The 26,488-nt window shown below is 44.5% G+C and overlaps 1 long non-coding RNA gene across 1 annotated transcript; it reads right to left on the minus strand.

Annotated features, from left to right (window-relative positions):
- Positions 1 to 1,069: 1,069 nt before the first annotated feature.
- Positions 1,070 to 26,478, minus strand: LOC138667288 (uncharacterized). Its single transcript, XR_011318688.1, has 3 exons — positions 25,548 to 26,478; positions 25,413 to 25,466; positions 1,070 to 1,102 (listed from the first exon to the last, which is right to left on the minus strand). It is a non-coding gene; the product is annotated as an uncharacterized lncRNA (long non-coding RNA).
- Between the last annotated feature and the right edge of the window lie 10 nt (positions 26,479 to 26,488).

A 26,488-nucleotide genomic window follows, 5' to 3' on the forward strand; every position in this document is an offset into this window, starting at 1 on the left:
ATTTAGCAGTGCCAAGATGGTTCAGACACCACCACCTTGTAAACCTAGCTCCTATGAATAAGACAAATTCTCCTATCTAAAGGATCATCACTCAGACCTTTCATCCTGACAGGCTGATTAGTAGGTGAACCTGTGCCTAGAACGTACACGGAAATCCAGGATACCCATAGCAAAGGTCTGAACTTGGGAGCCCCAGGGCACCCGTTTGCCATTAAACAGCCTATCGGATTCTAGGGATCACTTCGCTGGGGACCAATGTGGGTTAAAGAGGCCACCCCTTCCAGTCTAACCACTTCTATGCCATGGCCGCTGTTCACAGGATCTAAGGGCTTATACTGGTGTTATCAGACTTTGCTAAATTGCAGCAGTTACCACCAGGTGTCTGCTGTGCAAAGGACTGGCACCAGGCGGTTTGGGAGGGGGGTTAGTGCACGAGCCGGATGCAAAAAAGACATATATGCCAGATGTCGGGAAAAGTGGGCAGTCAACAGGCAGCGTCATTTTGTATGGGTGCCCTCAGCTCACTGACCCCCTAGTAGTCATGTGGCTTGCAACACCATTGGATGTGCCCACTTGTTCAACTTAGAATATAGGATACATATCCCAAACTAAGGTGAATACACCATGGAGAGCATCCCACTGTACATGGCAGAACTACTGTATATGCATGAGTTCATGTGGTTCTGTACCACAAAGTTCTGGGCACTATGTGCTGCCCTTTGGTGCCTATATTAAAGCAATAGTATTCCCTTGAATAATTGTTTCAAATCGAAAATTTCTGTATGTGATGAAACTTGATAACAAACAGTTCCTATATGTTCACCATTGAACACCTTGAAATGGCTGCTAAAAGGAAAAATATATTTTCTCGAAAAAAAATTATTTAAAATTATTGTATTGGTAACGGACTCTAAGCTTATGTTATTACTTGTGTTCCTTGGAGTTGGTTCCTGACAGCACAGGCCCCACCCCCGCAGACCCCACATGACCTTTACATCAATTAGTTTTGATTGGTTAAAGAAACTGCAGAATTTTTTTCCACTACCTTATTTGGCCAGGCGAACGTCATGCGGTACTAGATCTTCAACATTTAATTTTATATCTGCAAAATAAATCACATTTTTCTTTTGTCATTTTTTTTTCTCTCCCATAATATGACAAATGGTATTTAATGGGAGAATGGTTGTGTTAATGTCGTTGCTGGCATTCTGTTAAAATATGGTACATCACTAAATAATTGAGCTGGCGAGACAAGTCGGGAATATGCGGTTCCTCCGCAGTGTAATTAATAGTCTTCCGATTAAATATGAAATCATTCACAGCTATCAATAATGTAGACACTCGGGGAGAAGCTCCGTCACTTCACTGCTGCATACACAGCAGTACCATCCTGCCTGTCAGTTACTTTTCATATATATTTTTTAATTTCCTAAATGTAAAATTTCCGGTCAGAATCCCGTAAAGCAGAAGTGCCGCAGTTGAAACTTAGGATTTGTTTGGTTTCTCAAAATTAAGTTTTGTAGGGAAAGAGGTAGATGGATCTAGGGTGCAAATTGTGCAGCATATATGGCACTTTTGCATACATGCCAACTTTTAAAGATTTATAGAAGAAATGTATAAAGTAGCACATCAACAACCCAAGGCATTGAAATAAAGATAGGACCCCTTGATCACAACACTGAAAAAAACACAAATACAGATCACTGATCAAAAGCCTAAATTAACACACACACACTTGAGGTCCCCTCCTAGCTTTCCTGCAGCCGGAGGCAAAAACTGAATTGGCACCCCTCCCCACAGTGCAACAAAATTCTGCAGTGTATAAGCACAATTTTGTCATTGCTTTTAAGCTGTTTATTCATTTTTATTTAGTACCCTTAATACCCCTAGAGGACTTGAACCTGCGATCATCTGATAGCTTATACTATATGCTGCAATGCCACATTTAGGGATTCCTGATCAGAGGTAGGTAGTGTTCACTCAAGCAATGCAGTTTGGTCCAAACATGTGCAACTTTATTGCTTTCATAAAACTCCAAGGGATTCAAAACAAAACAGACACTTCCGGGCACAAAAATATAACAGAAAATAAACAGTTAATCTAGCAGGGTCATATATGTCAATGCAGTCTCACAGAAGACATTATAGTCAGCTCCCTCTCAGCTTCTAACAGAGACTATGAACACAAGAGGCTATTACTTTCTCCCAGGTACAGCTCACATTTGCTGAGCACTGGCCAGCTCCAACAAACTCCACCCATGAAGGAAGAACCATCACTACATGACTACAGAACCAGTATCACAATTAGTAGATATATACAGCACCAGAACCATCATTTGTACAGGAATACATTGCCAGAACCACCAATGGTGCAGGGATACAGCACCAGAACCATCATCAATAAATGAATTTGGTACATAGTCACCATCAGTACACAAATACATCATCAGAACATAAATACTTACCCAGAACCTTGAATACAGTACATGAATACAGCATCAGAACATCTTCACTATAGGAATACATCACCAGAACCACTACCACTTCAAGAATATAGCATCAGAATTCTCATGATTCCGTTAATATAACAGCAGAACAATCATCAGTACAGGAATACAGCACTAGAACCACTGTCAGTACAGGAATACAGCACAATTACCACGATCAGTACATGAATATATCATCAGATTCAATCGTCAGCACAGGAGTATAGCATCAGAACCACCTTCAGTACATGAATACAGTACCAAAACCACCATCAGTATATGACCAGAACTATCAGCAGATAAATACAAATCACAATAACTATATCAGTCAATGATCAGAACCCAAACCACAATCAGTACACAAGTACATCACCAGAACTAATATCAGTGCATAAATAAATTAACAGAACTGTTGTGGATTCTGCTCTTGGGTTCCCTCCAGTGGTGATAGGTGGGAATGCAGTTGTCTCTGAGTCACAGTCCTGGCCAGGTGTATCTGCTAATTGCTGTTCTGACTGGGATATTTAAGTGTGCAGGATTCATTAGCCCTTGCCAGTTGTCAATGTTTCTTTGGAAGTATTGGATCTCTGCCTGCTTAGCTGTCAGTTCACCAAAGATAAGTGTCTGTTTCTTTTTCTGAAGCACACTTGCTGTGTGCTTATTTTCAGTGCTGATCTTTTGTTTCTATTTGTCCAGCTTGGACTGTGTCAGTTGTTTTTCTCAGTCTGGTTGGATTCTCTGGAGTTGCAGTTATACTCTCCACATCTTTAGTTAGGTGGTGGAGTTTTGTATTTTCTGCTGTGGATATTTTTGTAGTATTTTTATGCTGACCGCTTAGTATCCTGTCCTGTCCTTTTCTATTTAGCTAGAAGTGGCCTCCTTTTGCTAAGCCTGTTTTCTGCCTGCGTGTGTCTTTTCCTCTCCAACTCACAGTCATTATTTGTGGGGGGCTGCCTATCCTTTGGGGGTCTACTCTGAGGCAAGATAGTTTTCCTATTTCCATCTTTAGGGGTATTTAGTTCTCCGGCTGTGTCGAGGTGTCTAGGTTTGTTAGGTACATCCCACGGCTACTTCTAGTTGCGGTGTTAAGATCAGGGTTTGCGGTCCGTATAGTTACCACCTACTCCAGAGAAAGTTTTCATGCTGCTCCAAGGCCACCTGATCATAACACAGAACCATTAGTAGTACAGTGGGGCAAAAAAGTATTTAGTCAGTCAGCAATAGTGCAAGTTCCACCACTTAAAAAGATGAGAGGCGTCTGTAATTTACATCATAGGTAGACCTCAACTATGGGAGACAAACTGAGAAAAAAAAATCCAGAATATCACATTGTCTGTTTTTTTAACAATTTATTTGCATATTATGGTGGAAAATAAGTATTTGGTCAGAAACAAACAATCAAGATTTCTGGCTCTCACAGACCTGTAACTTCTTCTTTAAGAGTCTCCTCTTTCCTCCACTCATTACCTGTAGTAATGGCACCTGTTTAAACTTGTTATCAGTATAAAAAGACACCTGTGCACACGCTCAAACAGTTTGACTCCAAACTCCACTATGGTGAAGACCAAAGAGCTGTCAAAGGACACCAGAAACAAAATTGTAGCCCTGCACCAGGCTGGGAAGACTGAATCTGCAATAGCCAACCAGCTTGGAGTGAAGAAATCAACAGTGGGAGCAATAATTAGAAAATGGAAGACATACAAGACCACTGATAATCTCCCTCGATCTGGGGCTCCACGCAAAATCCCACCCCGTGGGGTCAGAATGATCACAAGAATGGTGAGCAAAAATCCCAAAACCACGCGGGGGGACCTAGTGAATGAACTGCAGAGAGCTGGGACCAATGTAACAAGGCCTACCATAAGTAACACACTACGCCACCATGGACTCAGATCCTGAAGTGCCAGATGTGTCCCACTGCTTAAGCCAGTACATGTCCGAGCCCGTCTGAAGTTTGCTAGAGAGCATTTGGATGATCCAGAGGAGTTTTGGGAGAATTACCTATGGTCTGATGAAACCAAACTGGAACTGTTTGGTAGAAACTTAACTTGTCGTGTTTGTAGGAAAAAGAATACTGAGTTGCATCCATCAAACACCATACCTACTGTAAAGCATGGTGGTAGAAACATCATGCTTTGGGGCTGTTTCTCTGCAAAGGGGCCAGGACGACTGATCCGGGTACATGAAAGAATGAATGGGGCCATGTATCGTGAGATTTTGAGTGCAAACCTCCTTCCATCAGCAAGGGCATTGAAGATGAAACGTGGCTGGGTCTTTCAACATGACAATGATCCAAAGCACACCGCCAGGGCAACAAAGGAGTGGCTTCGTAAGAAGCATTTCAAGGTCCTGGAGTGGCCTAGCCAGTCTCCAGATCTCAACCCTATAGAAAACCTTTGGAGGGAGTTGAAAGTCCGTGTTGCCAAGCGAAAAGCCAAAAACATCACTGTTCTAGAGGAGATCTGCATGGAGGAATGGGCCAACATACCAACAACAGTGTGTGGCAACCTTGTGAAGACTTACAGAAAACATTTGACCTCTGTCATTGCCAACAAAGGATATATTACAAAGTATTGAGATGAAATTTTGTTTCTGACCAAATACTTATTTTCCACCATAATATGCAAATAAAATGTTAAAAAAACAGACAATGTGATTTTCTGGATTTTTTTTTCTCAGTTTGTCTCCCATAGTTGAGGTCTACCTATGATATAAATTACAGACGCCTCTCATCTTTTTAAGTGGTGGAACTTGCACTATTGCTGACTGACTAAATACTTTTTTGCCCCACTGTACATGAATGCAACAACAGGACCATCATTACAACAGGAATTCATCACCACAACCACCACAAGCACATGAATACAGCATCAAAACCACCATCAGTACATGAATACATCACAAGAACCATTATCAGTACATGAATACAGAATCAAAAACAAAATCTCTACAGGAACACATCACGAAATCCACCATCTGTACATTAATACAGGTTCAGTACATGAATACAACACCAAAACCATCAGCAATCAGTACAGGAATACAACACTAGATTCACCATCAGTACATGAATATATAATCAGAACCCATACATAGATACAGGAGAGCAAGAATCCCTCATGTCTGTGTATGCAGTGAATGGGAGACACCATAGCCGCTTGTCTGTACTCACCAGCTCAGAGACAACTGATAATCAGAGAAAGAGCCTGCAGGGGGAAACTGGTGAAAAATGCAGGATACAAGTCATATAATGGCCAGAAATATTGTTAGTCACAATGTACACACAAACAGCTTATTTTAAAAAGCCACCTGGAATGATAAATGCATTTCAAATACATTCAGCCCGTTAATCAGATCTCCAAAATAGATTACAAAGCTACTTCAAACACCCTTACCCTATACTAGGGCTTATACATTGGGCAGAATAATAGTCCCAGCCTTCTAGCATTCGGTATTGTTCACGTTATTGCTTCCTTCACAAATATAGCAGACATTATGTCAGGAACTAGATTTAGACATAATAAAGAATACTGCACCCAAGTCCAAGCTAAAGGACCCCATATACATTAGATTAACCCCAAACAACAGGGTGATTTTTAGTGTTTGCACTTTAGTTTTTTCCTTCTCCTTCACAGGAGTCATATTTTGTTTCCACTACGAAGGCTTGTATTTATTTTTAATTCTGTTTATGAGATTTGACCCAATACAAGCTGAGCTTCTTTAAATGGTTAAAGTTGTGCTGTCACCTGCTAAACAAAAAGTTTGCTAAATTTCTTGTGAAAATCCCTGAGCTCCCCTGATTCTGACTCTCTTTTTTTTCACCGAGTCGCTCCATTGAAGAGATATTTACATTTGTTTCTTCTGGAGCGCAGTATGTGAAATCTCTGCTTGTAGCCCAATAGGACGTTTCTTCAGAGTTTCCTCTGAGGGCGTGCACATTCACACCTTCCTCCCAGACGCTGCCAATCACAGCTCTGCAGTGCTTGAGACTGGTAGACCACCTACCGAGCTATGATTGGCAGTGTCTTAGAGGGACTGGTCAACGTGCACGCCCCCTGCGAAAACTCTAAAGAAATACCCAGTTGGACTGGAAAGCAGAGATTTCACATACTGAGCTCCAGAAATAACAAATGTGAATATCTCTGCAATGGAGTGATGCAGAGCAAAATGAAAAAAAAAAGGGAAAAAGCCGAAAGATGGATATGTATAGGAGTGTCCCAACAGATGATTATGGGGTAGAGAAGGTTGGGGCTCATGCAAGTAAAAGCCTGATCCTTTTGTTCTTCGGGGAGACAGACATCCGACACAATATCTGGCAGCGGCTTTCTCCCCTCTCCCCATAGAAAACACATGAAGAAACGGTCAAGATAAGTGTTAATGTGCTTGGGGGAGTTGGGAGAGATTGCCATCAGCCAATTGAACACATAGCCACCCATCTTTTCATTAAGTGATGTCTGATGTATGATAATCCTTTATAATTGCCAAGGACTGTCATCATGTAACAGGTAACCTACGCAAGATATGATGGTGACCCATCAGGAGGCTGCTTTAGTCAGGCAGAATAATGCACCTGCAAAATCCTTCCATTCTAATAAATTCTTACCGGGGCGCCGGCGCTCTAACAATTGTCTGTTAATCTATAAATGTTGCTGAATGCGCCATACATAATCCATCAATCCTACAGCCTTAATAAGTCTTATTTGTACATGAAATCCCTGCTGGTCTGGAAATTGTTTATGTATTCCGATTGTTATTCTTCCCTCTACCTGGGGGTACCCGGAGAATACCAAGAGGGGCAGCCTGCAAATTACCAAGTCCATTAAATTTAATATTGCCGATTTCTATTGCTCCCATACGTGCTAATGTGTAGTGTAAGCTTAAACATTAATTGCATCATCTCCCTCATAAGATCAGACTCGGCTAATAACCTGCACTTTCAAATGACTCTTTGTAAGAAGCTTGCATCCGATAACATTAGGTATTTTTGTAGGTGAAATATGTGATGCCAGATTACCCAATGTAGATCCTAATGAAGATCGGATAGGAAGAGAGGTGTGGGAAGTCGCACTTTTAAGGGACTTTTTTTTAGCTTTTATGTATAGCACAACTTACCATTTTGAAACTTTCTTCTTATTAGGGTATGTTCACACTGGGCGTTTTGCTGCGTTTTTAATGCAAATTTTCAGCTGCTTTTTACACTACCAGCAAAGCCTATGAGATTTCAGAAATCTCATGCACACACTTTTTTTGTTTGTCATCAGGATTTTGTGCTTTGCAGAGTTTTTTTTTAACATACAGCATTTCACTTCTTTCAGCGTTTTTCACCCATTGACATGAATGGATGGTAAAAAAATTCTGCAAATACGCAGGTTGGCTTTTTTTGCGGCGTATTTGCTGCAGAAAAGTCAAGGACAGCCGGACCATACAGTCAGCTCTGCTACCTCTAGATGGCCGGCTGCATGGTTGCATGATGCGTCCATACAGCCTGTCATCCAGCAGAGACACTGAGAAGCGGACCCGAACCTCAATCACTTGAATGGGGGGCCCGACAATACAGTGTATGCCACTCTGTCATGTGCATGACAACGCAGCAAACACTGCTACTTATCAGCGGTGAAACCATCCCTGCTGGTCAAAGAGCCGCGGTTCCCACGCTGTCAGAAGACAGCATTAGCCAGCAGCTGCGATCGGAGGCTAAAGTGGACCTGTCATGGACCTGTCACCAGATCAAAAGTGGTCATCTACTATTTTACTCCCTTGGTTCCCCTGAGTATTCATCTTTTTTTTTTAGATCTGCAATATGGTTCCCGAGATATGTGCCTTCTTATATATTACTAAGTTTTATGGTTCTTAACAAGGGTGAAGTGCTCATAAGACATACCCCAGAGGATCCCGTGAGCAACGCCTCTTTGGTAAATACCATACAAGTTAGCAGTAGCTAAAAGGCAAATATCTCTGCATCCGTATCACAGATTTAAAAAACAAACAAACAACTGAATACTCAGGAACAGTGGGAATAAGGTAGGAGCCAAAACTAGCCATGTGACATGGTGACAGGTCCTCTTTAAAGGGGTTTTAAAGATGGACATATAGATCACCTATTCTTAGGTGTCAGACTCCACTGATCTGATATTGAGAACATAGCCTATCACCTGTTACTAGGTCCCAAGCCAACCGGAAAGAGACAGTGTATGGAGCCAGAACAGCACAGCGCCATATAGTGTGCAGTAGCAGTTTTCGGAAACTTCAGCTTAGTTGAGCTGCAGTGTCTAGAACAACCACTACAAACTGTAAATAGCTAAGGCCTGGACAACCCTTTTGGGGGGTTGTCTGGTTTAAATTGGTAAAGTTTAACCCCTTTCTGATATCTGCCATTATGTACAGTGGATTTTGGATGTGGGTGCATGTAGCGGGCTTAGGAGTTGAGCTTGCACCAAAATCATCAGGTGCTGACTGTAATATACAGATAGCACCAGCCTTTAATTGCTGAAATTGGAGCCAGATCTAGGCACCCTGTCTCCTTGCAATGTGATCATAGGAGATCGTTAAGCTATGAGCGTCAGCCAGGGCCGTAGTTATGGCCCGCATAAGTGTCTGCTTTAGTGCGCCCTGGCCACCCGCATCACATATATACAGTCCCACTGTCTCACTTGCCTGGTTCTCCGAGGCCTCCCTTAGGCCGGTTTCACACGTCAGTGGCTCCAGTACGTGAGGTGACAGTTTCCTCACGTACCGGAGACACTGACTCACGTAGACACATTAAAATCAATGTGTCTCTGCACATGTCAGCGTGTTTTCACGGACCGTGTGTCCGTTTGAAAAACACGGAGACATGTCAGTGTTTGTGGGAACGCACAGATCACACCGACCCATTAAAGTCAATGGGTCCATGTAAAACACGTACCGCACACGGATGCTGTCCGTGTGCAGTCTGTGTGCCGTGCAGGAGACAGCGCTACTGTAAGCGCTGTCCCTCCCGCGTGTCGTGCCGAAGCCGGAATTCATCCCTTCTTCCCAGCAGCGTTCGCTGGAGAGAAGGAATGAATAATCTTTTTTTTTCTTTCCCCTCAAAAATAAAGTTTGTGCGTCCCCTCCTGCCTCCCATCCCCTGTGCGCCCTGTTATGTTTGCTAATGACAGGTGTTATGAAGGCAATCCAGAAACACAGTGTGCTTAGCGATCAGAGCGCACACAGTGATCTGACAAATACCCAAAAATACAAGAACGAGCTCTGAGATGTGGAAACTCTGTAGACTGCACACCTGATCCTATCCTAAACACAACTAAAAGCGGCTGTGGATTGCGCCTAACAACTACCTAGGCAACTCGGCACAGCCTAAGAAACTAGCTAGCCTGAAGATAGAAAAATAGGCCTGACTTGCCCCAGAGAAATTCCCCAAAGGAAAAGGCAGCCCCCCACATATAATGACTGTGAGTAAGATGAAAAGACAAAACGTAGGGATGAAATAGATTCAGCAAAGTGGGGCCCGATATTCTAGGACAGAGCGAGGACAGTAAAGCGAACTTTGCAGTCTACAAAAAACCCTAAAGCAAAACCACGCAAAGGGGGCAAAAAAAACCCACCGTGCCGAACTAACGGCACGGCGGTACACCCTTTGCGTCTCAGAGCTTCCAGCAAAACAAAAGACAAGCTGGACAGAAAAAAAGCAACAAAAAAGCAAAAAGCACTTAGCTATACAGAGCAGCAGGAGAAGCTCAGATCCAACACTGAAACATTGACAAGGAGCAAGGATAGCAGCATCAGGCGGAGTTAAGTAATGAAGCAGTTAACGAGCTCACCAGAACACCTGAGGGAGGAAGCTCAGAAGCTGCAGTACCACTTGTGACCACAGGAGTGAATTCAGCCACAGAATTCACAACAGTACCCCCCCCTTGAGGAGGGGTCACCGAACCCTCACCAGAGCCCCCAGGCCGACCAGGATGAGCCGCATGAAAGGCACGAACAAGATCGGAAGCATGAACATCAGAGGCAAAAACCCAGGAATTATCTTCCTGAGCATAACCCTTCCATTTAACCAGATACTGGAGTTTCCGTCTAGAAACACGAGAATCCAAAATCTTCTCCACAATATACTCCAATTCCTCCTCCACCAAAACCGGGGCAGGAGGCTCAACAGATGGAACCATAGGTGCCACGTATCTCCGCAACAACGACCTATGGAATACATTATGTATGGAAAAGGAGTCTGGGAGGGTCAAACGAAAAGACACAGGATTGAGAACCTCAGAAATCCTATACGGACCAATAAAACGAGGTTTAAATTTAGGAGAGGAAACCTTCATAGGAATATGACGAGAAGATAACCAAACCAGATCCCCAACACGAAGTCGGGGACCCACACGGCGTCTGCGATTAGCGAAAAGTTGAGCTTTCTCCTGGGACAAGATCAAATTGTCCACTACCTGAGTCCAGATCTGCTGCAACCTATCCACCACAGAATCCACACCAGGACAGTCCGAAGACTCAACCTGTCCTGAAGAGAAACGAGGATGGAACCCAGAATTGCAAAAAAATGGAGAAACCAAGGTAGCCGAGCTGGCCCGATTATTAAGGGCGAACTCAGCCAACGGCAAAAAGGACACCCAATCATCCTGGTCTGCAGAAACAAAACATCTCAGATATGTTTCCAAGGTCTGATTGGTTCGTTCGGTCTGGCCATTAGTCTGAGGATGGAAAGCCGAGGAAAAGGATAGGTCAATGCCCATCCTACCACAAAAGGCTCGCCAAAACCTTGAAACAAACTGGGAACCTCTGTCAGAAACAATATTCTCAGGAATGCCATGCAACCGAACCACATGCTGAAAGAACAAAGGTACCAAATCAGAGGAGGAAGGCAATTTAGCCAAGGGCACCAGATGGACCATTTTAGAAAAGCGATCACAGACCACCCAAATGACTGACATCTTTTGAGAAACGGGAAGGTCAGAAATGAAATCCATCGAAATATGTGTCCAAGGCCTCTTTGGGACCGGCAAGGGCAAAAGCAACCCACTGGCACGAGAACAGCAGGGCTTAGCCCTAGCACAAATCCCACAGGACTGCACAAAAGTACGTACATCCCGTGACAGAGATGGCCACCAGAAGGATCTAGCCACTAACTCTCTGGTACCAAAGATTCCAGGATGACCAGCCAACACCAAACAATGAAGTTCAGAGATAAGTTTATTAGTCCACCTATCAGGGACGAACAGTTTCTCTGCTGGACAACGATCAGGTTTATTCGCCTGAAATTTTTGCAGCACCCGCCGCAAATCAGGGGAGATGGCAGACACAATGACTCCTTCCTTGAGGATACCCACTGGCTCAGATAAACCCGGAGAGTCGGGCACAAAACTCCTAGACAGAGCATCCGCCTTCACATTTTTAGAGCCCGGAAGGTACGAAATCACAAAGTCGAAGCGGGCAAAAAATAACGACCAACGGGCCTGTCTAGGATTCAAGCGCTTGGCAGACTCGAGATAAGTCAAGTTCTTATGATCAGTCAATACCACCACGCGATGCTTAGCTCCTTCAAGCCAATGACGCCACTCCTCGAATGCCCACTTCATGGCCAGCAACTCTCGATTGCCCACATCATAATTACGCTCAGCGGGCGAAAACTTCCTGGAAAAGAAAGCACATGGTTTCATCACTGAGCAATCAGAACCTCTCTGTGAGAAAACCGCCCCTGCTCCAATCTCAGAAGCATCAACCTCGACCTGGAACGGAAGAGAAACATCTGGCTGACACAACACAGGGGCAGAACAAAAACGACGCTTCAACTCCTGAAAAGCTTCCACAGCAGCAGAAGACCAATTAACCAAATCAGCACCCTTCTTGGTCAAATCGGTCAATGGTTTGGCAATGCTAGAAAAATTACAGATGAAGCGACGATAAAAATTAGCAAAGCCCAGGAACTTTTGCAGACTTTTCAGAGATGTCGGCTGAATCCAATCCTGGATGGCTTGGACCTTAACTGGATCCATCTCGATAGTAGAAGGGGTAAAGATGAACCCCAAAAATGAAACTTTCTGCACACCGAAGAGACACTTTGATCCCTTCACAAACAAAGAGTTAGCACGCAGGACCTGAAAAACCATTCTGACCTGCTTCACATGAGACTCCCAATCATCTGAGAAGATCAAAATGTCATCCAAGTAAACAATCAGGAATTTATCCAGATACTCACGGAAGATGTCATGCATAAAAGACTGAAACACAGATGGAGCATTGGCAAGTCCGAACGGCATCACTAGATACTCAAAATGACCCTCGGGCGTATTGAATGCAGTTTTCCATTCATCTCCTTGCCTGATTCTCACCAGATTATACGCACCACGAAGATCTATCTTAGTGAACTAACTAGCCCCCTTAATCCGAGCAAACAAGTCAGATAACAATGGCAAGGGATACTGAAATTTAACAGTGATCTTATTAAGAAGGCGGTAATCAATACACGGTCTCAGCGAACCATCCTTCTTGGCTACAAAGAAGAACCCTGCTCCCAGTGGTGATGACGATGGGCGAATATGTCCCTTCTCCAGGGATTCCTTCACATAACTGCGCATAGCGGCGTGTTCGGGCACGGATAAATTAAATAATCGACCTTTAGGGAATTTACTACCAGGAATCAAATTGATAGCACAATCACAATCCCTATGCGGAGGTAGAGCATCGGACTTGGGCTCTTCAAATACATCCTGATAATCAGACAAGAACTCTGGGACCTCAGAAGGGGTGGATGACGAAATCGACAAAAATGGAACATCACCATGTACCCCCTGACAACCCCAGCTGGATACCGACATGGAATTCCAATCCAATACTGGATTATGGGTTTGTAGCCATGGCAACCCCAACACGACCACATCATGCAGATTATGCAACACCAGAAAGCGAATAACTTCCTGATGTGCAGGAGCCATGCACATGGTCAGCTGGGCCCAGTATTGAGGTTTATTCTTGGCCAAAGGTGTAGCATCAATTCCTCTCAATGGAATAGGACACCGCAAAGGCTCCAAGAAAAACCCACAACGTTTAGCATAATCCAAATCCATCAGATTCAGGGCAGCGCCCGAATCCACAAACGCCATGACAGAAAACGACGACAAAGAGCATATCAAGGTAATGGACAGAAGGAATTTGGACTGTACAGTACCAATGACGGCAGACCTAGCGGACCGCTTAGTGCGCTTAGGACAATCAGAAATAGCATGAGTGGAATCACCACAGTAGAAACACAGACCATTCAGACGTCTGTATTCCTGCCGTTCAACTCTAGTCATAGTCCTATCGCACTGCATAGGCTCAGGTTTAACCTCAGGCAGTACCGCCAAATGGTGCACAGATTTACGCTCGCGCAAGCGTCGACCGATCTGAATGGCCAAAGACAAAGACTCATTCAAACCAGCAGGCATAGGAAATCCCACCATGACATCCTTAAGAGCCTCAGAGAGACCCTTTCTGAACAAAGCTGCCAGCGCAGATTCATTCCACTGAGTGAGTACTGACCATTTCCTAAATTTCTGACAATATACTTCTATATCATCCTGACCCTGGCACAAAGCCAGCAAATTTTTCTCAGCCTGATCCACTGAATTAGGCTCATCGTACAGCAATCCGAGCGCCAGGAAAAACGCATCGACACTACTCAATGCAGGGTCTCCTGGCGCAAGAGAAAATGCCCAGTCTTGAGGGTCGCCGCGCAAAAAAGAAATAATAATCAAAACCTGTTGAATAGGATTACCAGAAGAATGAGGTTTCAAGGCCAGAAATAGCTTACAATTATTTTTGAAACTTAGAAACTTAGTTCTATCTCCAAAAATCAAATCAGGAATAGGAATTCTTGGTTCTAACATAGATTTCTGATCAATAGTATCTTGAATTTTTTGTACATTTATAACGAGATTATCCATTGAAGAGCACAGACCCTGAATATCCATGTCCACACCTGTGTCCAGAATCACCCAAATGTCTAGGGGAAAAAAAAAAAGTGAACACAGAGCAGAAAAAAAAAAAAAATGATGTCAGAACTTTTTCTTTCCCTCTATTGAGAATCATTAGTTAGGCTCCTTGTACTGTTATGTTTGCTAATGACAGGTGTTATGAAGGCAATCCAGAAACACAGTGTGCTTAGCGATCAGAGCGCACACAGTGATCTGACAAATACCCCCCCCCCCCGCTTGCCAGGAAATACTCACCGACACCCAGCTCCAGCGATGTCTCCTCTCAGTGGCTGCAGCCTGTGCTGTGTGAGCGGTCACGTGGTCCCGCTCATTACAGTGAGGAATATGCGCATATTCCTCACTGCAATGAGCGGGACCACGTGACCAGGACTTGAGACCGAGGTTCACTCACCACCATCTGCCCGTCATCCTGCTCTTGCCGCTCCAGCCTCCCGGCCACAACTGCTCCGCGACAGCCATATCCCTCTGCCATGACAGCTGCGTACTTCAGAGCAGGCTCCTCCATTTCTGGCATGGCCTCCTCCGGGGCAGACTCTCCTTCCGGCTCATCGGTCCTTTCCAGTTCCGGATGACGATGTTCCAGCTCCAGCAGCCGCCAACTCCGCTCCTCGGTAAGTACGGGGAATCGGTCAGTCCAAAATTTGTCAGCGACTCCCATTAGCCACCAGGGTGGGTCTCTTCTTCCTCAGTAACAGGCTCTTCTGGGGCAACTTCTTCTTCTGGCTCACATTCTTCCAGATCGCCAACCTCCTCTGGCACGTGATGACGTGCGCAGCTGCACATGGGGTTCCACGGTAGGGTCAATTCCAGCCGCTCCACCCATTTCACAGCATTCGGTGGTAGAGTCCAAGGCATTTTCCTTCTCTGGCGCACCCACCATGGGCGGACGGGGGGATGTTGCCTGACAGATTTCCGAGCCATCTCTAGGTCGGCACGCCCACGAAGCCCTAGATCACTGTCACAATTCTCCTCTTTGGCGCCATTCTCCACCATCTTTAAGACCGCCATCTTGGTCACAAATAAAGGATCAGTCACATCCAGAATTTGAGTCACGTCCCATACATTAGTCACTTTTAAAAAAATCAGCATCTTCTTTCTTCACGGCATCCCCGCTTTGCAAGGCTGTGGCATCCTGCCAACTATGCCAAGTGTGAGCGTCAGCCAGGGCCGTGGTCATGGCCCACATAGGTGTCTGCTTTAGCGTGCCCTGGCCACCCGCATCACATATATATAGTCCCACTGTCTCACTTGCCTGATTCTCCAAGGCCTCCCTTAGAAACAGAGACACTCCTTCCTTTGATCTGGCACATAAATAGACAGAGTCCAATTCCAACTTTAAATATAGAACTTTACTTGTTTTCAATCGCAGCACGTCCACAGCAGTAACAGCATCAACACAGAGTTCTGAACAGTTCACATCCTTCGCTTTCCCTGTGCTCTTCCCTATGTCCTTCAGTTGGTACCCGAGTCGTATCGTCTCGACCGGTACTGCACTATCCTCCCTGTTCAGCTTCACTACGTTCAGGAGTTCCCTTGTCCATTTTGCACGAGACATGAGGGCATCTGCCCATGTAGAAAGCTGCCACATCTTGGAGTGACCTGCTCACTTATTCTGCTGCACTTCTGCTGTAGCCTTCTCCTGTAGCTTCTGGCAACTGGAGACCCTGGACGGCTGGGCTCTTAGCTTCTTAACTTTGCGTGGCCCACTGTTCTGCCTGGGTACCCTGGCCCTCCTGACTGGCCTGGGCTCCCTGCCTCGACTCACTTGAAAACAGGAAATTCTCTTTCTTACCCACAGCAGACCCCTCCTAATTTAACTGGTTCCTAAATCTATAGTATTCTAACATGCCCCCTCTAGTGGCTGAACTGAGTACTCCACTTTCCCTACATAAATATATACAGCAGTACATTTAGCAGCATTAGGAACATAACATTATATACAGCCTAAGATATGCACAATCAGGACGTATTTAAGGCATACTGCAACCCCTTACAAAGCCATACCATTATAAGTCACAAGAGACATGTTCATTTTTATGCTGGCAAGAAACCCCCATTGCCTACTTGTACATTGATGGAATGCACTGTGGGAACCTTCTACTCATCCCTACATGTCAACCGAGAAGGTGCCACATTCGAACAATAGATGAGCAACCTTTATTTCGACTCACAGATTGAGCATACAAACCGCAAATGGTCTCCAAGCTTGGACCACTCAACTGCAGCAAGTGTTTAGATGGCACATTGTATTACACTAATTAAATTTTTCTCCTTCCTGTATCACTCACCTACCTAGAAACTGCCATTGAAAATCCAGGGGTCCCGAATTTGCAATGTGAAATCTTCCTAGTTCCTACCATGAAGAACCCAACATCTCAGTTGCCACCCTACTGTCAATGCTTTCTACATGGTCTCCCTGATTTCCTATCTTGAGCCTCACACGTAGGATATGAAAAGAGTAGAACTGGATTATACCAGCCCATATTCATGAGTTTCCACTAGAAGTTTGCTCAGATGTTGGCAGGATATGCTGACATGAGCAGGATTTGTGGATGTTTACCCCTAGTTTCTGCTAATAGTTTTTACTTTGAAATCTCCATGGTTAAACACATAACAAAAGGAACGTGCCAGGAATCGTTACTTGCAATGTAGTCCTTGTATATACACAGGAATTGCAGAACTTGACTGTTGGTGACTAAAAAATACATTTGAGGACACCGGTGTTCTTACAGACCCCCAAAGGAACATTGTTTGGACCCATCTATGCCTGGAGTCCATCAGCAAACAGCAGAAACATATTCATACTTATCTGCCCAGTGCTCCATAAATATGTACTAAAGTGGTCAATCCTCCACAACTACCAATTGTGTAAGGACACAGGTCACCTGCCTTGCTTTAGAAAGGCTCAACTATCCCATAGGATTCAGGTTCTCCAACGTTTCTCAAGGTAGGGTCTATGTCCAATGGCCACATCTAGGGACACCATGGGGGAAAAAAAAAACTTAATGGTGATCATGGTGTCCTTCTACTACCTATGCTTCCACATTTCCATGACCTCTGAGGCTATATGCCCACATTGCGGATTCGTGTGTGGATTTTTGAAAAATCCGCAGGTAAAACGCAGTGCGTTTTACCTGCGGAATAACCACGGATTTACTGCGGTTTTTTGTGCGGATTTCACCTGCGGTTTTACACCTGCAGATTCCTATTGAGGAGCAGAAGTAAAACACTGTGGAATCCGCACAAAGAATTGACATGCTATGGAAAATAAACCGCAGCGTGTCCGCATCATGGGCACTGCGGATTTGGTTTTCCACAGCTTTACATGGTACTGTAAACCACATGGAAAACTGCTGTGCAGTGGCCATTCCACTGCAGATCCTCAGCCAAATCCGCAACGTGTGCACATACCCTAATAGATACAAGATCAACAGTCTTTTTCTTAAAGAGGTTTCCTCGTAAGGATAACGCTTTAACTCAAACTTGCAAAAAATTTTAAGCAAACTCAACTGGGAGGGGGACTGAAAACAGTGCAAAATGTGCACCTATGGAATGCCCCCTTTTGGAGACCACACCCATTCCATATCTCCTTCAAGGCGCCTTCACGGAAAGAACCTTTAGAAAACACTAGAAGGTTTCTAGAAAGTTTCAGGAGGACTCCTTGAAGATATGGGAACTCTTCAAGAGACCCCAACTTGAGAGAAACTCCCTGTAGAGAAGACAAGCATGATGTACCTGGCTGCATCGGAAAACTTCAATAGAAATGTGACATGACATGGAAACAAATGAAAGGACAACCATGTAATACAAGATCCAGACAAAAGTCCTCTGAAAGCAAGAGTTCTTTGTTTTGGTTCTCTGAGAGTTACGACCCCAATGATGTATATCTGCTGTAATAGGAGATATTGACAGGCAGCGGTGGACAAAACAGAAGAGGGCACCTGACAAATAACAGAATATGGGCCCTTTGCAGTCCTAAAATGTGTTTGGGACAGAAGCGGCTTTGGGAGGTGGAAGTGGCCCCCTAGTCTGCCAGGTCCTAGAGTGAACTGCCCGTGTGCTTTTATTGTGCAGGGTCCTGCATTCAATGGATGCCTTATGGCCACAAATATTAGATTAAAGGGAACCTGTCACCTGAATTTGGCGGGACTGGTTTTGGGTCATATGGGCGGAGTTTTCAGGTGTTTGATTCACCCTTTCCTTACCCGCTGGCTGCATGCTGGCTGCAATATTGGATTGAAGTTCATTCTCTGTCCTCGGTAGTACACGCCTGTGTAAGGCAATCTTGCATTGCGCAGGCGTGTACTACGGAGGACAGAGAAAAAACCAGTCCCGCCAAATTCAGGTGACAGGTTCCCTTTAAGCTTGCTGAACCAGTAATTTCAGTGGGAGTGGCTGTACATCTGATGTGTACGGAGGCCTCCAAATTCTCCCAAAACAGATGGCACAGGCATACCGATTTTGCCAAGCCCGATCCTTTTGCTTTGGTATGGAGATAAGCCACCACCACAGGTGTCTGCCAGCTGCTTATTTTCCTCTCCACTAGAGGACAAAGTTTTGAGGAACCAAATCTCTCCCGACTCCCCCATACACATGGATGCTTGACTCAACTGAGCGTTCCTCTTTTTCCAATGGTCGAGACGAGAGTAGAGTTGAGCAAAAAAGATTTGCAGGTCTGGAATGAATGCCAATATCGATGGAAGCTGGTCCTGCAAATCTTTTTTGCTCAACTCTTCTCTCGACCATTGAAAACAGAGGAACGCTCAGTTGAGTCAAGTATACATGTGTATGGGGGAGTCGAGAAAGATTTGTCAGCCCAGCGAACATACAGCCCAACACTACTTAAGGAGCATGGGTAGGGTTCGGTACTTTCTTTCCCCGACCAAGGCATATGACGTCTTACCACAAAGAATTAATCATGGTCTTGTATTTTGTGACCCTGAAAACCTCATCACCTAAATCCATCCTGCTATCATATTTATACATGGACGATGATGCCACCCATGAATAAAGAAGACTCGGGTAGGGACACCCTATATTTATGTCCTCTGTCATTGCTCAGCCCTTCTCCAGCAATCAGCTGCTTTCCAAATCCATATTGTGTATACCCCTTCCCTGGTATCGGAAAAATCGCAGAAATAACCTTCCGCTTATATGGATTACAGGAGCATCCTAAATAAACTCATTGCCGGCGGATCAGGAAGATAATTTGTTGACTCGAGATATCCGCAGCTCCTTGTTTCCATGTGTAGGAATCGTGATCACTTGTGAATCTCTATAAAAGCGGCTGAGTTTGCACAAGATATTATGATCCCGGATAAACCTTCAGCAGACGGCATCTCCTTCCCTGGGTCAGAGATTATTGACAGTACCGCTGATGTGTCTGCTGAATTAATTACCTGCTCCAGAAACCAAGGCCCAGTCCCTGCCTGTATACATAATGTAGATTGCTGTAGACACCTCACTACATGCGCCCCTGAGAGTATGCAGCTATGTGGATAGGGGGGATAAGCCGCTGCCAGAATCCTCTGATGGTCAGCTCCGAACATATTCGATTACTTCTACTCCCAATATTCTGCAAACAATATTCGCCGCAGATCGTAATCGGAACCAAATTTTTAAAAATTTGCTCAACTATCCACCACAAGTTAAATGGTCAGCTGCTCCCATCGTAATCTGTGGGTCTAGATCTGTAAAGCGGATTTGGATGGAAAAAAAATTATCACTCAGGGGAGCAGATGGAATAACATTAGAGCAAATACTGGCCACTTTTGACCTGGTGACTGTGTTTTGGGGGGATTTTTTCCCTCAAAACAGCACCTCTTTTGTCCTATGGCTATTTTTGGCACTGCAGCTCAGCATCATTGAAGTGAATGAGGCTAGGTAGCATTATCGCAATATGAAACACAGTCCAATGTGCAGGAGTGGTGCTGTTTCAGATAAGAGAATCCTGGTACAGAGTTTACTACCTTGAAGCACCTTGGCTCCAAACTCTGATTCAGGGCTCCCTCTTATATTAGAAGAGGTGCTTTTGAGCCCCATACAGGTTCAATGATCCAGTTGCTTGCTGATTGTATCCAATGGGATACTAAGAGTGTAAACCATCGGGCCACTTGCCCACCAGGACTAAGAAAACTAAGCCGGCTTTCCAAAAGTTGGTCATATATAGATCAATATTTTACGTTGTTCTGAGGATTGTGCAAGAATTATTCCAAAAACCTTGTGCATATCATGCCCGCTTTCGTGGCATATACTAGCAGGAATGTGGATTAGCGAATGGTTTGCAATATTAGCTGCCAAAATAGCAAAGGCTAGAAACAGCAGAGGTGAGCATAGAGGCTTATTTCTGAAGTTTGCCAAACAAGAGGTGTCTGAAGCCCGAGTGTGAATTGCTACCTCAAAGACAGCCAGAAAGTGAGCTGTGCGTGAGGAATAGTGTTGCGGTTAATGATTGAATGGAAGCAAATGTGTACTTTTCCCATATAAGAGCTACTGAAGAGTACCCCTGCCAAGAAAGATGATCGTGAGATGAGGGGTGTGACCAGCTCGGTGGGGTCCTACGCTACATTAGTAAGAAGGAAGAGCTGCTGAGGTGTTTGCCGGCAATTTGTCTCAAATACAATCTAAATATTGTCATTTTCAGCTTGCTGCTATAAGCCAACTTTCTATGTGTGTTCAAAGTCTGTTGACTCTTGAAGATATTTGGTAGTCATCAAGCACGTTACCTCCAAGTGAGTAAAAATCACTTGAACTGTTGCTGGGGACTTTCGCCATTCCTGATGGGGGAAATATCACTTTGTCCAACAAGTATCAATATATCCTTACTATTTAAAGAGGATGCCTCACAGTCCCATTGAAGCCTTACAAGTGACCCCTGACTTTATATTGCTAGTGGCCGCTAGGTACTGGGGTCATACTAGTACATCAACCCTAATCAAAGTCATGGGAAGGGAGAATTGTGCAGTCTCTTGACTTTTGGGTTATCTTAGGAATCAGATCTTTGCATTTTATCACTGAACATGATGAGAAATTTCCTTGCGCTCATGTAAATGAATAGGAGCCCTGCTGGGCTGGAGGATTATGATCTAAAAGGCGTGTGTTGATGTGACCTTTCACCATATATGACCAGCTTTACCTTCTTCTCCGATCAACGACCTGATGTTTATTTGACAGTTCATCAATCGCTGTGCAAATCCGTCCCGTACCCCCCCATTGTCTATATCCGTATACCACTAAATTCCGCTGTGTCCCTAGACAAAGCGACAGAACGTCAGCTTCTAATTTTCCCCTCCTTTCATCTCCCTTTGTGATAGTGTTATTGTTGGCGTGGACAAATGTCTAATCAAAGCCTAGGACGGAGATAGCATTGTATTCTTCTCTGCGAATCACATGTCCCCTGAACATCCCCATCTTCCCCAGCCGCGCAATTTATGCTTTTCTTTTTTTTTTTTTACTGCCGAATGAGATCACATCAGCGTTTGGATTAATCCATCTCATATAGAAATACTTTTTTGGGGGGCAATTCTTTTCCTTTCCCTTGCGCCCAGATCTAATTTAATTCTCAAACTTAAGCAAACATTTTATTTTTTTTTTATTCTGAGAAAAAAAAAATGCTAATATCTCCGTGAAGCGCCACAACTTGCCTTATTATAGGCTAATAAAATGTATTCAGGTCACTTTTGACCGTCCCCTCGCCTGGAATTTACACATCAAAAGTGTTATTCCTTGGCTTGCGATGATATTTCACTCGAGAACACCGTGTTAATTAACTGTGGAAAAAGTCTCACTCGGCTGTTATAAATAGGCAGTCAGAAGTGAATGTGTTCTAATTGAGCCCCGTACTTCGTGGCTCGGCTCTGAATGTACCTATGTTAGGATGAAAATATTCACAAAAAAAGAAGAGATCGCCTGTTAACCCTCGCCAAGCTGAATGTGAAGGGAAGCTCAGCTGTGTGGACACTAACATAATCCACTGACCCTCTCAACGTATCGTTAGGGCCCATATTGGGATGGTAAGTCCACCAAAGCCCACCAATGCCAAAGCCCTGCTGCGTATCCATAGTTAGGGTTTCCTTTAACCAGTAGGGCTTGCTGCTCTTTTTCTGTATACACCGGCCAAGGCACACTGGTTAGTTAAAAGCCCCCCATGCCTTCCAGACCCACTCTCTTACATCCCTGCCCCATAAACATCCTTCTACTGTTGGACGTTTGAGTCCCATTTCTAAACTCACCAGGTAACATTCCCAATTTCACCCAGGGTCACTAAAAACCCACTTTGAGCCAGAATTTAAGTAAACCCCACCCTTTCACATTCCAGGAGAGCTGAATTTGGAGGGACAGTCATGGTAAATATTGGACTATTGGTTAGCCAAACGATGGTTCAGCCAACAGAGATCTCACCCGACTCTCATACTCAGGAGCACTCACGCTGTCAAGACTCCTCTGGTGGTGGCTTAAAGCTTAGATAACAAAAGGATCGGGCTCTGAAATTAGATATGACAGATCCTTATCTTCCCCGACATCATCTGTGGGGGAAATATTGTGAGTCCCTAAGCATGTTAGACTGCCGGCCAAATTCATCGAGAAGCCATTCTACAATAGATCCAATTTCTTTATAAAGCCCTATCAAGCTTGTAGGGTCTGCAAATAAAGCACCTCAGCCAGTGCCGCAACATGAGGCTCCAGGGCTCATTGCAAAATCTCCAACAGGGCCCCCAAGTGTTACAAGTCTTTAACTCCTTTCCGACATTGGGTGCAATAGTATGCCTACGTTGGACTCCCTCCCTTTGATGTCGGCTCCGGGGCTGAGCCCACATCTTCCCGGCACATGTCAGCTGTTTTGCACAGCTGACATGTGCTTCTGACATGTGCTTCTGACATCCGCGGGTGGAATTTCGAACCACCCGCGTCTGTTAACCCGTTAAATGCCGCTGTCAATATCTGACAGCAGCATTTAACTCGTGCTTACGGGAAGCGCGCCGGAAATCCCGCCCATCGGTGACCCCGTCAAGTGATTGCGGGTCACCGATGAGTTGGCATGACAACCAGAGGTCTTCAGCAGACCTCTATGGTTGTCATAGCCGAATTGCTATGAGCCTTAATCTGATCGGCTCTGCTACATACAGGTGATGATCAGATCGCCTGTATGTAGCAGAGCCGATCAGATTAAGGCAGCTTCCAGTCTCCCATGAAGACTATTGAAGCATGCCAAAGGTAAAAAAAAAATGTTTTTTACAATACTTAAAAAATATAAAAGTTCAAATCGCCCCCCTTTCGCCCCATTCAAAAGAAAACAAACAAAAAAATCAAACATACACATATTTGGTATCGACGGGTTCAGAACAACCCAATCTATAAATATAAAAAAAGAATTAACCTGATCGCTAAACGGCGTTTTTTGGTCACCGTTACATTGCAATAAAATGCAATAACAGGCGATCAAAAGACTGTATCTACACTAAAATGGTAGCAATAAAAACGTCAGCTCGGTGCGTAAAAAATAAGCCCTCACCCAACTCAAGATCACGAAAAATGTAGACGCTACGGGTCTCGGATAATGACGCCATTTTTCTTTCTCTTAACCAAAGTTTGGATTTTTTTTTTCACCACTTAAATAAAAGAGAACCTAGACATGTTTGGTGTCTATGAACTTGTAATATACAAGAAAAGGTTGCACTCTATCGTGCCAAAGCATTGTCTAATATGAAATACATGAAATATAAATAGCAAAATGGCTTTTGAACATTAGGAAAAATATTTGAGAGACGCTTTACACAGGATTTGGCCAAATAGTGTGAGCCCATCAACCATCGTCAGGGTAGTCTCATTAAAAACTGATGGGTCCCTGACCTCCCTGTCCAAATGTGAACACTTACTGAAGGCTAATGTCTGTATGCCTGGGTGAATGTGGACACCTCAGTCAGCAAAGCCTACATTTTCTTGTATATTGTATATGGAGGTAGCTGCTCCTGGTATGCACCTATTCACACTAGTTTGGATGTGCCAGTTGTTTTTCTGTCATTTCTATGTTAGCTTACTGACTGCGCACTCCTCCCATCACCATGTGTTTTTTAATTACATCTAATCACACTTGGTTCTGGCCAACCCATATGTAGGCTTTGCTGACAGAGGTGTCCACATTCACCCAGGCATACAGACATTAGCCTTCGGTAAGTGTTCACATTTGGACAGGAAGGTCAGGGACCCATCAGTTTTTAATGAGACCACCTTGACGATGGTTGATGGGCTCACACTATTTGGCCAAATCCTGTGCAAAGCGTCTCTCAAATATTTTTCCTAATGTTCAAAAGCCATTTTGCTATTCAGATTTCATGTATTTCATATTAGACAATGCTTTGGCACGAGAGAGTGCAACCTTTTCTTGTATATTGTATATGGAGGTAGCTGCTCCTGGTATGCACCTATTCACACTAGTTTGGATGCACCAGTCTTTTTTCTGTCATTTCTATGAACTTGTAATGACCTGGAGAATCATAATGGCAGGTCAGTTTTAGCATTAAGTGATCATGGCAAAAAAAAAACACCCTGTGAAATTGCACTTTTTTTTGCAATTTCACCGTACTTTGAATGTTTTTCCCATTTTCCAGTACACGATTTGTAAAACCAATGGTGTTGTTAAAAAGTACAACTCATCCCACAAAAATCAAGCCCTCATATGGCCATATTGACCGGAAAAATAAAGAAGTTATGGCTCTGGGAAGAAGGGGAGCAAAAAACAAGTATCGGTCTTCTCATGGGGCCAAAGTTACCTTTTGGGCCCCCTTGTCTCGAGGGTCTGGGTGCGACTGCACCCCCTATAGTTACACCCCCGACCCAGCCTCTATAAAGGGGATATGACATATATCGTTAGAATCCATTTAAAAAGGCCTAAAGCGCAGTGTTCTGGTACTTATAGTCCACCTGCAGCTTTTCTCAGATGGGAATATTTATCACAAGCCCACCTGTAATCCTGTGTGATGGGGATGTAGGGCGACGTCTCTTGTGGAGCTTGACACCTGCTCTAGACATACAGAAATGATGATTAATACATTTCCATACATACATAAACGTGTGAATTCATTTGCATGCATACATACATTTCCACCACGATTCATATTAATGTGCCGGTAACATAAAGACGAGCAGAGTCGGGGCTTCATTGCTCAGTCAGCACGCTGTGTCCTGGAGTCACAGGGTCCCAGCGGGCACTGACAGCCGGGCAATGCCCACGGATAATGTCTGTCCTGGGCTGACATTTCTGTGCGTGGTGGCGCTGGATTATTTCTTCATCACCGGTTTATTGTGCGGACGCCATGTCTGCAGTCAGATAATGGGATTATCACTTTACGTAGATGGGAACACACAGTGAGGCGCTATTCCTTGGGGGGCACATACTTTACAGCGCTGCTCGATGATAGACATGACTTAACTGCCCTAACTAAAGTCACCAATTACCTACTAACTGCCAATAGCAAGCGACACTACTGTCCTCCTTCTCCTGGACCTGTCTTCTGCCTTTGACACTGTGGACCACTCCCTTCTGCTACAGATCCTCTCATCTCTTGGCATCACAGACTTGGCCCTTTCCTGGATCTCGTCATATGTGACAGACCGAACATTCAGTGTCTCCCTCCCACACACCACCTCCTCACTTCGCCCCTTGTCTGTCGGTGTTCCTCAAGACTCTGTTCTAGGACCCCTACTCTTCTCCATCTACACTTTCGGCCTGGGACAGCTCATAGAATCCCACGGTATGCAGTACCATCTCTACGCTGATGACACGCAGATCTACCTATCCGGACCTGACCTCACCTCCTCACTTACCAAAATCTCGCACTGTCTGTCTGCTATCTCGGCCTTCTTTTCTGCTCGCTTTCTACAACTGAACATGGACAAAACAGAATTCATCATCTTTCCCCCATCTCACTCTACCCGTCCACCAGACCTATCCATCAATGTCAATGGCTGCTCACTTTCCCCAGTCCCACACGCCCGGTGCCTCGGGGTGATCCTCGACTCTGCCCTCTCCTTCAAGCCA

The sequence above is a fragment of the Ranitomeya imitator genome, chromosome 2 (assembly GCF_032444005.1).
Source record: "Ranitomeya imitator isolate aRanImi1 chromosome 2, aRanImi1.pri, whole genome shotgun sequence".
Lineage (NCBI taxonomy): Eukaryota > Metazoa > Chordata > Amphibia > Anura > Dendrobatidae > Ranitomeya > Ranitomeya imitator.